At 43.6% G+C, this 12,319-nt stretch overlaps 1 pseudogene; it reads left to right on the top strand.

Moving 5' to 3' along the window:
• Positions 1 to 7,751: 7,751 nt before the first annotated feature.
• LOC143656762 (transcription factor Dp-1 pseudogene) lies at positions 7,752 to 8,967 on the top strand (annotated as a pseudogene).
• The last annotated feature ends 3,352 nt before the right edge of the window (positions 8,968 to 12,319 follow it).

Below are 12,319 nucleotides of genomic sequence, written 5' to 3'. Positions count from 1 at the left end.
CACCCTGCCAGAGCTTATCTCGTGGAGCAAAAAGCAATAAAATGGATAACACCTATTCATTTATCCAGATAGAGTCAGGGCATCATCCTGGTAATCAAGAAGCAATGGGAATCTAATGGAAGTGTAAAAAACATCAAAAACACAACTTTGGAAGCGGTTTAGATGAGAAGAACACACGTATTCTGCCACGTAAAAGGGATACTCCATACTGCATGCGTGTGTGCGCAGGGGCTCTTGTCCTCAACCCACCCCAGAAGAAATGCCATTTGGAACCGCAGGTGGACAACGTTGAGCCTCTGCTGTTCCGCGTGTGTAGACGGCCTCTCTGTGAGCCGTGCTGGCCCTGGGCCGGGGCGCCGGGGTTGTGGAATTGCTCATGCTGCAGCCTCGGTCTCCGGGTCCTGTGAAGTAGCGTCGCAGCTCAAGGGGCCAGGGAGTAGAACGAGGCCAGCTCTTCTGCCCTCTGAAACACGAGACCCCCTTCTGACTAATTAGGTGTCTGCCAACTGTTGACTGCATCCTAATAAGTCTTGAAACATAGGGTCCTGGGTGTCCCCCTCGGGTATTTCAACTCAATGGCTGACTTCGAAGTCCTTCACTGAACTGAGATTTGGCGTTTTGGAGGCTCAGACACTGGGGAACTGGGAATCATTCAAGTCATCAGTGATAGACCATATACGGACACAACGTTTTCTGCTCCTCTAGGCTCCAGGGAGGTGATGCGTATTTGCACTGCTGTGATGTTCACAGAACGTGGACGGGTTCACCCAGCCAGCTGGTTGTGCTGCTTGAAACAGTTTACGTTTGTGGATACAGAAATGAAATGAAGAAATGGCTAATAAAATACAAACAAGACATAAAATACCCTAAATTAAATTGAGCATCAATTCTAATGCTCAATTATTCTTTAACATTCTGTTTAAAATTGCTTTCTTTTGCTTTCTGCTTTGTTTCAAAATAAAATTTCATTTAAGTATAATCTAAATAAGCTTTATTTTCAAATTCTGTTCTAAAAGTTACATCAGCACTCAGTTTTCAGGAAAAATAAGAATTGCAATAATATAAATTATTTATCTTAACTTTTTAAATAGCAGATATTCAGGGGAAATATTCTGGTCATATTGTTATATCTGTTTCCACCCACAATACTTTCACATGTGTGCACGACCACACAATCGTCACTGGAATTTCTTGGCATGGTGTTGAAGTTGGAGATAAAAGAAATAAAAATGACACTGTTTTTATTATACTATATTCACAAAGGAAAGAATGTTTACCTACATTATCTTGCATTTTTAAAACCATTTTATATTTCATTGCACAAATAACGTTTAATTTTTTTAGAGAATTAAATGTAATGCAGCAAACATTGTTAGTTGATCTCCTAACAGCTATCCCCTCTAACTGCTGTCCTTCACCAAGATGCTTAATAAATCCCCGACGTCGTAGGGAAAGATGGACTTGGCATCACAGGATGAAGGTGAGGGTTGGAAACACCAGTTGTTTGGCCTCTCCCTGGCGAGTCCTCGCTTCCTCTCTGAGGGGAGGTGGGAGCGGCTGCAATGCAACGTGAAGCATGGACTGAAGGCAGGAGGAGAGTGGGCGGGGCCGCCCGAGAGATGCCCCCCTCACAGCCTGCCTTGTTCTGGCATCGTAAACGTGGCAGATCTATCCACATCTCGCATGCCGTGATTCATGTTAATTCCTGGTTTGCATCGCATCAGTCCTTCTGACACTTGGGCATGTGGGATGCGGCGAGGGGAGCAGGACAGGTGCCCAGCCTCTACTGCAGAGAAGGAGAATCCTGTACTAATCAAATGATGAAATACTTATAAATAATACAAATAAATACCGAAAAACAACTAGAAATCATGCTGAGACGTAGAGGTACAGGACAGTATGAAAACCTTTAAGTGAGGGACCAGACATAGTCTGAATGCCTAATAAAGGACTGGTTTGCCCAGGTCCTCTTTTCTAACATTCTTTTTTAAAAAAGTAACCAAAATATCACAGTTACTAAGCATTTTCATTAATTAATATCTACTGTCATTCCTGAAAGCAGTTATACCTATATAAAGCATAATGAGCCACACATTTTAAGGCATATCTGAGACTTGTCTGTGTATTTATAAACAATGTCAGAATTTCCCCAGAGTGGTTTCTTTAGGAGCAATCTTAGGGGCATTAATTAAAAAGTAACCACTAAAGTAAGCATTAAAAACCTAAAGAACATTTTAGGCACATAATTGGAGATGGAATTAGACTGTCAGCTCACTAATGTCTGCAATTATACTAAGAAATGCTTCAAATAGAAGACAATAAGCACTGAACCTCCTTCTAGGCAGCATGAGCGCTGCTGCTACAGCAAAGCTCAGGCCTGCGAGGAGAGCACGGACGTGTGAAGGCGGACTGCACAACCCCAGGCTTCCTCTGCACAGCTTCGTATTTAGAAGGCAGCGGCCACTTAATCCGATCAGCCCTGCGGGGGAGCCGGGTTTTAACTTCCTGTCACTAAGAATTAATGTGCGCCCTGAAGACCAGAGGTCGGGACTAGGAACCGCCGGGGAGGCCTCATCTCCTCGTCTTTCCGATCCCTACTGTTCTTTCCTTCATATGCGCTGAAGAAAATTGGTTTTGCACAACGTTCTCATTCCATTTTTCAGTGTTAAAAATCGTATGCAATTTTAGGGGGCGAGGGCGGCTCAGTGGTAGAATTCTTGCCGCCCCGCGGGACACCCGGGCTCCATTCCCAGCCCGTGCACGTCCCCAAACAGACAGAGAAGCAAAGAAAAGAAAGAAAAAAACAAACAGGAAAAGTCGACAAATGGTGCTGCACTACAAGTCACTCCCATGGAGAAAGAGTGAAACTGACCCCGGCATGCAGCGCTCACACAAACGTTATATTCACAATGATGCCAAATCTTTCATTGAAAGGATTCTTGGTTTTTAGTTTCTTATTACTTAAAATTGTAGGCAAGAGGTTCTCAGACCTTCTTGGTTTATGGCCTGTTTAGTGTTTCACTATTTTTTTCCTGTGTTCTAACACAAAGGCAAACATCTAGCTGTATCATTTATCAGGCAGTTAGACCAAACTAGTTATTCTTATACTGACTACTTAGGAGTTGTACGCATAAATTTTTTAAAATTATGTCATCCTGAAACAACTATAGTCACCTACTAAGGGGCTGTCTGCCCTACTGAGTGCTGCATGCTCCTCAAATCTTGGGACAGCCTGGACCAGGTGACCGAATGTCATGTTCCTGATGCACGGCTGTCACTCGCTCTTAACAGAGAAGCTGCAAACCGAGATCTGCAGATATATGGTGGCGTCATGCGAAGTCTGTGAGCTGCCTTGAGTTGGCAGTCCCCACGGCACACAGCAGTCCCCACGGCACACGGCAGTCCCTATGGCAGTTCCCACGGCACACGGCAGTCCCCACGGCACACGGCAGTCCCCACGGCACATGGCAGTCCCTATGGCAGTCCCCACGGCACACGGCAGTCCCTATGGCACACGGCAGTCCCCATGGCACACGGCAGTCCCCACGGCACACGGCAGTCCCCACGGCACACGGCAGTCCCTATGGCACACGGCAGTCCCCACGGCACACGGCAGTCCCTATGGCAGTCCTCATGGCACACACATTAAGAATGCGATATTAAGAATAACTGCATCGCCCTCATACATATAAAATATGGCAGTGCATTGCAGCATCCAGGTATCCTGGTGCACACTTTGAGAACTTTGAATTTAGAAATTTCTTTTGAAATCTGAGTGAAATGGTAACTGCATTTTCTTAAATTTTTTTCTCATATTTAGCAAGCTTATTGTACATATTAAAGAAGAATTCCCAGTTTCCAAGGCAAGCAAGGGGGTAATATGTAATCTACACAAAGCCCTGTTGTTTCCTTTACAGGTAAAAACAAAAGAAAATAAAAGCTTATTTTTTGGAAAGGATGTCTACTATGTAGTGCAATGTTTTTGTTTATGTTGGTGTATCAGAGTCAAGTTAAAGGAAGCAGAGCTGTTCTCTGTTCTCTCACAGTCATATTACATTTGTCAGCCTAGACAAAACAACTTGTTACAAGTTTTAAATTTTTTAACTTTTTAAAGTCATTATTTTGGGGTCTTACAATTATAATTTTGGAAACACAGATTCAGGTAGTAACCCAAATCTTGTCCTGTCTTGGCATTTCCAGGCAAGAATTTTTAAAGGATGAGATTAGACAAGTTGTTTGTAGTTGGTGGATATTAGGGGAGCTCCAGCTGTCCTCAGGTTACAGAGTTAACTCAGTCCTTTATTTTATGGATTGGTTTCCATGTCTAGGTGCCCTTAGGGTTTTTGAGGAATATTTTTGCTTGAGACTTTTGTGGTATCCGGCAGTTTGTGGTTCTGGCAGTTTGTGGTATCTGGCTGAGATCTGCCTAAGAGTAACTTCCAGAATGAACTGCCAACTTCATTTTAAACCCCTTAGCCATAGAAACTCAGTTTTACTGTATTTATTCTAACAATTTACCTTGATCTTGACCTATGAACAAGCTTATCACCTGTCTATTCAGAGTAATCTGGACTGGAACAATAAATATTGCCAGAAAGCATTGGTTTATAGAATAAAAAATAATCAGATGGCCTTTTCATGATTATTCATTAAGCCTCAAAAACTCTAAATCAAACAACTTCCCCCTAACCCGACAAGAATTTAGTACGAAATTCCCATGCTAAATTAATATCATCTCACAGAATTTCTGGAACTTCCACTGTAGTATGTGAGCAACAAGAGTAAAAGAAATTTCCCTAAAAATGACAAAAATATCACTTCCTTCCTGCTCCCTTTCACTTCAGAATATAAAAATAGTTTATGTATTATTTAGGATTCTCTAGAGAAACAGAATCAACAGGAAATATCCATACAGATAAAATTTATAAAAGTGTCTCACATAACTGTAGGAATGTAGAGTCTAAAATCCGCAGGGCAGGCTGTGAGGCTGATGACTCCGATGGAGGGTCTGGATAAACTCCATAGGAGAGGCTCACTGGTGAAAACAGAAAGAGAGCCTGTCTCTTCTGAATCCTCCTTAAAAGGCTTCCAGTGATTAAACATCACATGATGCAGAAGATACTCCCTTTGGCTGATTACAAATGGAATCAGCTGTCAATGCAGCTCACGTGATCAGTTGATTCTATGAATTGTCCTCATCGCAACACACAGGCCAGCACTTGCCCAACCAAGCATGTACCACCACCTGGCCAAATTGACACATGAACCCAACCATGACAGTCCACCCCTTGTCAACTTGGCAGCTATACACATCACCTTGAACCATACTTAATTTCCAAATAGAGAACAATAAAAGACATTTTTTCCTTTCCTAACAATACTTAACTGTCCTGCATACAACCAGAAAGAACTTAAATCTGCCCAGAATAGGGTGCAAGTTCTTCGATAATATTCATTCCTAAACTTGATATCTTACAACTTAAATAATATAATGTGAACAAAGCAGCATCACAGTCGTCGTTTCTGTAATTGATCACATCGTCATAGTTCATATTTATCTCTTCCTTCTTCCATTACCCATTCCACGTTCCCTTTACCCTCAGCAAGCACTTCAGCTGGCCATGATTCTTTGCCTGGTGGGGTGACCCAAACCTTCATTCCTGAAGTTTCAGAGCCATTGGTAGTTCTGTCTGGATTGGGTTGTTGCAGTTTTCCATTGATTTTAACACAGGGCATGGTAGTACTAAAAGACGCCCCAGGGGATCTCCTATATTCCAAGAAAACTCTTCTTTACCTCCATTGTGTATTTGCAGTCCTATTTTCCCCTGATAGTCAGGGTCAATCACCCCACCCAGTAATGTAAATCCCCTTCTTGGCTTGTTGATCCAGGGGCATGAGTAGCCCAAAATGACCACGTGGCAGTCTTAGATTCCAGTTCAACGGAATCATTGTTGTTTCTCCTGGAGGTAGCACTCCCCATTTTGGAACTAAATCCTGTAGACCAGCAGAACTCAGGGTTGCAGGGACAGGTAGCAAAAGTGTTCCTAGTGGATCACTAGGGGTATAGTGAGTGGCACCACTCCCATTTCCACACCTGGTTCCTTGACCCATGGATACTGGCTATGGGAGAAACAGCACCAACAGTGGACATTGATTCAGAATATACACAGCATCCTGGAGAACATTACCCCAGCCCTTCAAGGTATTGCCACCTAGTTGGCACCATAATTGAGTTTTCAAAATGCCATTCCACCATTCTATCAATCCAGTTGCTTCTGGATGATGGGGAACATGATAAGACCAGAGAATTCCATGAGCATGTGCCCATTCCCGCACTTCATTTGCTGTGAAGTGTGTTCCTTGATCCGAAGCAATGCTATGTGGAATACCATGACGATGGATAAGGCATTCTGTAAGCCCACGGATAGTAGTTTTGGCAGAAGCATTGCGTGCAGGGAAAGCAAACCCATATCCAGAGTATGTGTCTATTCCAGTTAGAACAAATCGCTGCCCCTTCCATGAAGGGAGTGGTCCAATGTAATCAACCTGCCACCATGTAGCTGGCTGGTCACCTCGGGGAATGGTGCCATATCAGGGGCTGAGTCTATGCTGCTGGCAGATTGGGCACTCAGCAGTGGCTGTAGCCAGGTCAGCCTTGGTGAGTGGAAGTCCATGTTGCTGAGCCCATGCATAACCTCCATCCCTACCACCATGACCACTTTGTTCATGAGCCCATTGGGCAATGACAAGAGATGCTGGGGAAAGAGGTTGACTGGTATCCACAGAACGGGTCATCTTATCCACTTGATTATTAAAATCTTCCTCTGCTGAAGTCACCTTCTGGTGTGCATTCACATGGGACACAAATATCTTCATGTTTTTAGCCCACTCAGAAAGGTCTATCCACATACTTCTTCCCCAGACCTCTTTGTTGCAATTTTCCCATTATGGTCTTTCCAAGTCCCTGACCATCCAGCCAAACCATTAGCAACAGCCCATGAGTCAGTATACAAACGCACCTCTGGCCAGTTTTCCTTCCAAGCAAAATGAACAACCAGGTGCACTGCTCGAAGTTCTGCCCACTGGGAGGATTTCCCCTCACCACTGTCCTTCAAGGACATCCCAGAAAGGGGTGGTAATGCTGCAGCTGTCCACTTTCAGGTGGTACCTACATATCATGCTGACCCATCTGTAAACCAGGCCTGAGTTTTCTCTTCCTCAGTCAATTCACTGTAAGGAGCTACCCAAGAGACCATAGCTGTGCTCTGGGAAAGAGAAGATAATGTGGCAGGAGAGGAGACCATGGACATCTGGACCACTTACTCATGTAACTACTTGTGCCTTCAGGACCTGCTCTGGCCCTATCTTGTATATACCATTTCCATTTTACAATAGAGTGCTGCACACACCCAACTTTATGGCTTGGTGGGTCAGACAATACCCAGCTCATGATAGACAACTCGGGTCTCATGGTAACTTGGTGGCCCACGGTTAAGTGTTCGGTCTCTGCTAAGGCTCAGTAGCAGGCCAAAAGCTGTTTTTCAAAAGGAGGGTAGTTGACGCTTCCCAAGGTGGAGCACACGCGGGTGAAACTGACAATTTGGGCCAGTCTCTACGGGGCCACTTGTGGCCACACATCACTGTGCTCCCAGCACATCATGCCGGCTCGATGCTCCTGGTACAATGTAAAAATCATTGTTTCTTCTGCGGAGGGTGAACACTTTTAGAATTGATTTCATGGATCTGGTAGCATGGCAAAAGATGCTGGTCTAATTGAAGCCAGTGGAGAACTAAAGGTCTTTATAGACCGTAATCTTACTCCTGGAAAAGGTGTGGCATCATTAGTAGCTGTTCATCCTTCCACAGTAAATACCCTTGGAAAGCAACTCTTGCCAAAATCCTTTGGACAGTCCAATGTCAACTTGCGCAGAACTGGTCATTGATACACCTCAGAGACCTGCAGCGCCAAATACTATCCTGGTAGGAAGTCCACACACCCCTAACACACACTTTGTATCCCAGAACCAGGCTTCAGACTCCTCACTCTCGTCTTCTGGGAAATGCAACAGAAAAGGAGAGAAGAACAGCAAGAGTCTGCAGCATTTTTCAATGAAGGTTTTTGAGAAGGTTCAGAAGAAAGGAACTACTTCATACAATAAAGTGGCATATGAGTTGGTAGCAGAGTTCAGTGCTGCTGATTATCACATTTTACCAATCAATCAGCTTATGACCAGAAGCATATAAGATGATGAGTTTACGATGCCTTAAATGTCTTAATGGCCATGAATATTATCTCCAAGGAAAGAAGGAAATCAAATGGATTGGTCTGCCTACTAACTTGGCTCAGGAATATCATAATTTAGAGGTAGAAAGACAGAGAAGACTTGAAAGAAAAACACAGAAACAGTCTCAACTTCAAGAACTTATTCTACAGCAAATTGCCTTCAAGAACTTGGTGCAGAGAAACCACCAAGCAGAGCAGCAAGCCAGCCAGCCACCGCCCTCCAACTCTGTCATCCACCTCCCGTTCATCCTCGTGAACAACAGCAAAAAGGCAGTGATGGACTGCGGTATTTCTAACGACGAATTTGAGTGTCTGTCTGATTTTGACAACACGTTTGAAATCCACGATGACATAGAAGCATTAAAGCAAATGGGACTGGCTTGTGGACTGGAATCAGGAAGCTGCTCAGCCGAAGACCTTAAAATGGCAAGAAGTTTGGTACCTAAAGCTCTGTCCCCTCATATGGCTCAGGGATCCATCAGCAGTGCATTTGTCACATCATCAGGCTCAACTTCAGATGGCACCAGGCTTCCTGCCAGTGACCTGACCAACGGTGCAGGTGGGGTATTGGCCACGAGTTCCAGCGGGTCTCAGTACAGCGGCTCCAGGGTGAAGATGCCTGTGCCTTATGTCGGGGAAACGACAACGATGACGTCTTGAATGAAAATGATGGTAGAGACTGATTTTCTTGACTTTTAGACTCCCCTGCCCCCTACAAATTCAGCTTCAGGAAAAATTTGTTAGGGAAGAGAAACTGTTTTTTCTTTAACATGGGCTTTTCTTTTTCTTTTTGGCCCACCCCCAAGAAGATATTGGTAAGCTATTGAATTTAGATACGCACCTCCAGTAATCAAGCAAATATGTTTTTTTGCAGGATTTTTAAAAATGTGGTGTGGATGTGTGTTTGGACACCGTTGTGCTGTCTTTATTTACTTCTTAAGATTTTATGATTTCATTTTCTAATTTTTTTTAAATTCACAGTTCATTTTTGCCCCCTTAACAATTCTTGTTGAGTTTGGTAAAGAAATTGTACTTCGTACACATCAATGACAATAAAATGCTATCCTTTTGTGGAAAATGGCACACTGAATGGCCAAAAAAAAAAAAAAAAAGGAGAGTAGTTATCTGCAGCAGATGGTAAGGCTTTACTCCAAAATCCTAAGGATCTGTGTTTTGATTCTTCTGCAGGGGCCTGCCAAAGGCTCCAGACAGCATCTCTATTTGCCACCGACACTTCCAGCACCATTGGATCTGCTGGATCATATGGCCCAAGTGGCAGAGCAGCTTGTACAGCAGCCTGGACCTGTCGCAGAGCCTCCTCTTGTTCAGGTCCCCACTCAAAATTAACAGCTTTTCTGGTCATTTGATAAATGGGTCAGAGTAGCACACCCAAATGAGGAATATGTTGTCACCAAAATCCAAAGAGACCAACTAAGTGTTGGGCCTCTTTCTTGGTCATTGGAGGGGCCAGATGCAGGAAATTATCCTTCATCTTATAAGGGATATCTCGACATGCCCCACACCACTGAACACCTAGAAATTTCACTGAGTTGGAAGGTCCCTGTAATTTGATTTATCTCCCATTCTCTGACACACAAATGCCCTACCAGTAAGTCTAGAGTAGTTGCTACTTCTTGCTCACTAGGTCCAATCAACATGATATCATCAATATAATGGACCAGTGTGATGTCTTGTGGGAGGGAGAAATGATAAATATCCCTGCGGACAAAATGATGACATACAGCTGGAGAGTATATATACTCCTGAGATAGGACAGTGAAAGTATATTGCTGACCTTGCCATCTGAAAACAAACTGTTTCTGGTAGTTTCACTAACTGCTATTGAGAAAAAATATTGTTTTTCCAGATCAATAGCTGCATGCCAGGTACCAGTAGATGTATTGATTTGCTCAAGTAATGATACCACATCTGGAACATCAGTTGCAATTGGAGTTACCACCTGTTATCCTCCAAGACCCATCTGTTTTCTGCACAGGACAAACAGGAGAGTTGAATGGGGATGTGGTGGGAATCACCACCCCTTCATCCTTCAAGTCCTTAAGAGTGGCAGTAATCTCTGCAATCCCTGCAAGTATCCAGTATTGCTTCTGATTTACTATTTTGCTAGGTAGGGGCAATTCTAGTGGCTTCCACTTAGCTTTTCCCACCATAATAGCCCTCACTGCACTAGTTGGAGAGCCAATGTGGGGATTCTGCCAGTTGCTCAGTGTGTCTATTCCAATTGTGCATTCTGGAATTGGGAAAATAACTACAGAATGCTACGGGGGCCCATTGGACACACTGTGAGATGGACCTGAGCTAAAACTCCATTGATCACCTGGTCTCCATAAGCCCCTAATCTAACTGGTAGACTGGAGTGACATTTTGAGTTCCATGGAATTAATGTCATTTCTGAACCAGTGTCTAATAATCCCCAAAATATCTGATCATTTCCTTTTCTCCAGTGCACCATTACCCTAATAAAAGGCCATCAGTCTCCTTGGGGAAGGCTTGGAGGGAGATTAACAGTATAAATTTGTGGCAGTGTAACCGGTTTCTCCCCCAAAGGGACCTGGCCTCCCCTTCATTCAAGGGGCTCTGGGTCTGTAAACTGTCTCAAGTCTGGAAATTGATTAAGGGGCCGTGACTCTGTGTTTTTGTAATTCCAGTTAGACTTCTGTTCACTTAACCTAGAACTCTTTTGTTTATACAGCTCAAACATGAATTTAGTAGACTGCCCATCTATTGTATTTCTAGGTACCCCATAATTTACTAGCCAAAGCGACAAATCGCTGCAAGTCAGATTATTTTGACTCCTGCTTTGAGTCTGCTGTCCATTATGATTACCACATCCACCCTGTCTTTGGTGATTAAGTGCTGTCACCTGGCTTCTGCCAACTCAGGATCTGGTCATCCCCATGATGTTTAAGGTTTCCAGCTCAGTGACAGCAGTTCCCACAGTAATATCTGACCTACAGATAAGTGCAACTGCAGAGCTCTTCAGGGATGATGGTGCGAGTCTCACAAATTTATTTCTTACTGTTCTGGTAAAATGTGCATCCTCCAGACATTCCTGGGGTGTAAGAACAGGCTTTGCATGATAAATCCAGTCTAACATTCCAAACTCTCTAAGCCTCTAGATCCTCTCATCTACATTATGCCAGGGCAGTTCTGGCATTTCAACTTCAGGTAATATTGGCCACCTTTTGATCCATGTTTCAACCAACCATCCAAACAAACTGTTAACACCTTTTCTAACCGCTCGAGCTATAACATTGAATGCAGAATCTCTGCTTAGTGGGCCCATATCAACAAATTCAGCCTGATCCAGCCTTATATTCCTCCCACATTATCCCACACCCTTAAAATCCATTGCCACACATATTCCCCTGATTTCTGTCTATATAAATTGGAAAACTCACACAGTTCTTTTGGAGTATAATGTACCTCCTCATGTGTGATCATTTGTACCTCACCTTTAGGGGCCTGTTAGGACTTTAGTCTAGTTATAGTTCTGGAAGAAATGAGGGGTGGTGGGGGTGGTTCATATAAAGAATTAGAAATATCTTCCTAGCCATATGCTTCAGGGCCTTCATTTGCAGTTTCATCTGGTGAAACAGGATTAATCACTCTAGGGCTAATCCCTTCAGGTGGAGGTTGGGTGGCCAACTCCTCAAGGCAGACTGGAGATGGGGCGGTTATGTCCTCAGGGCAGACTATTACAGGGTTATCTAGAGAAGACTCAGAATGATCTATGGTTTCAACCTCATCACTGACATCATTATCAATCCATATGTCACCATCCCATTTTTCAGGGCCCCACTCCTTTCCAATCAATGCCCTCACTTTAACAGCAGACACCATGCAACACTGAGATTTCAGTTTACATTGTAAAATTGCTGCTCTAACAATAAGATTCTGCATCTGATTTTTGAAGATCTCAAGTCTATGGCTACATCAATAAGAAATGGTGAGAAGAGGTGCCTACCTCAGTCACCTTGGAAATGAATGGAGTCTGTGAAAGTAAAGGCAAAA

This window comes from Tamandua tetradactyla, chromosome 15 (assembly GCF_023851605.1).
Source record: "Tamandua tetradactyla isolate mTamTet1 chromosome 15, mTamTet1.pri, whole genome shotgun sequence".
In the NCBI taxonomy this organism is placed as follows: domain Eukaryota; kingdom Metazoa; phylum Chordata; class Mammalia; order Pilosa; family Myrmecophagidae; genus Tamandua; species Tamandua tetradactyla.
The sequence above is the reverse complement of the archived record's forward strand: the minus strand, read 5'-3'. Positions and strand labels throughout refer to the sequence as shown.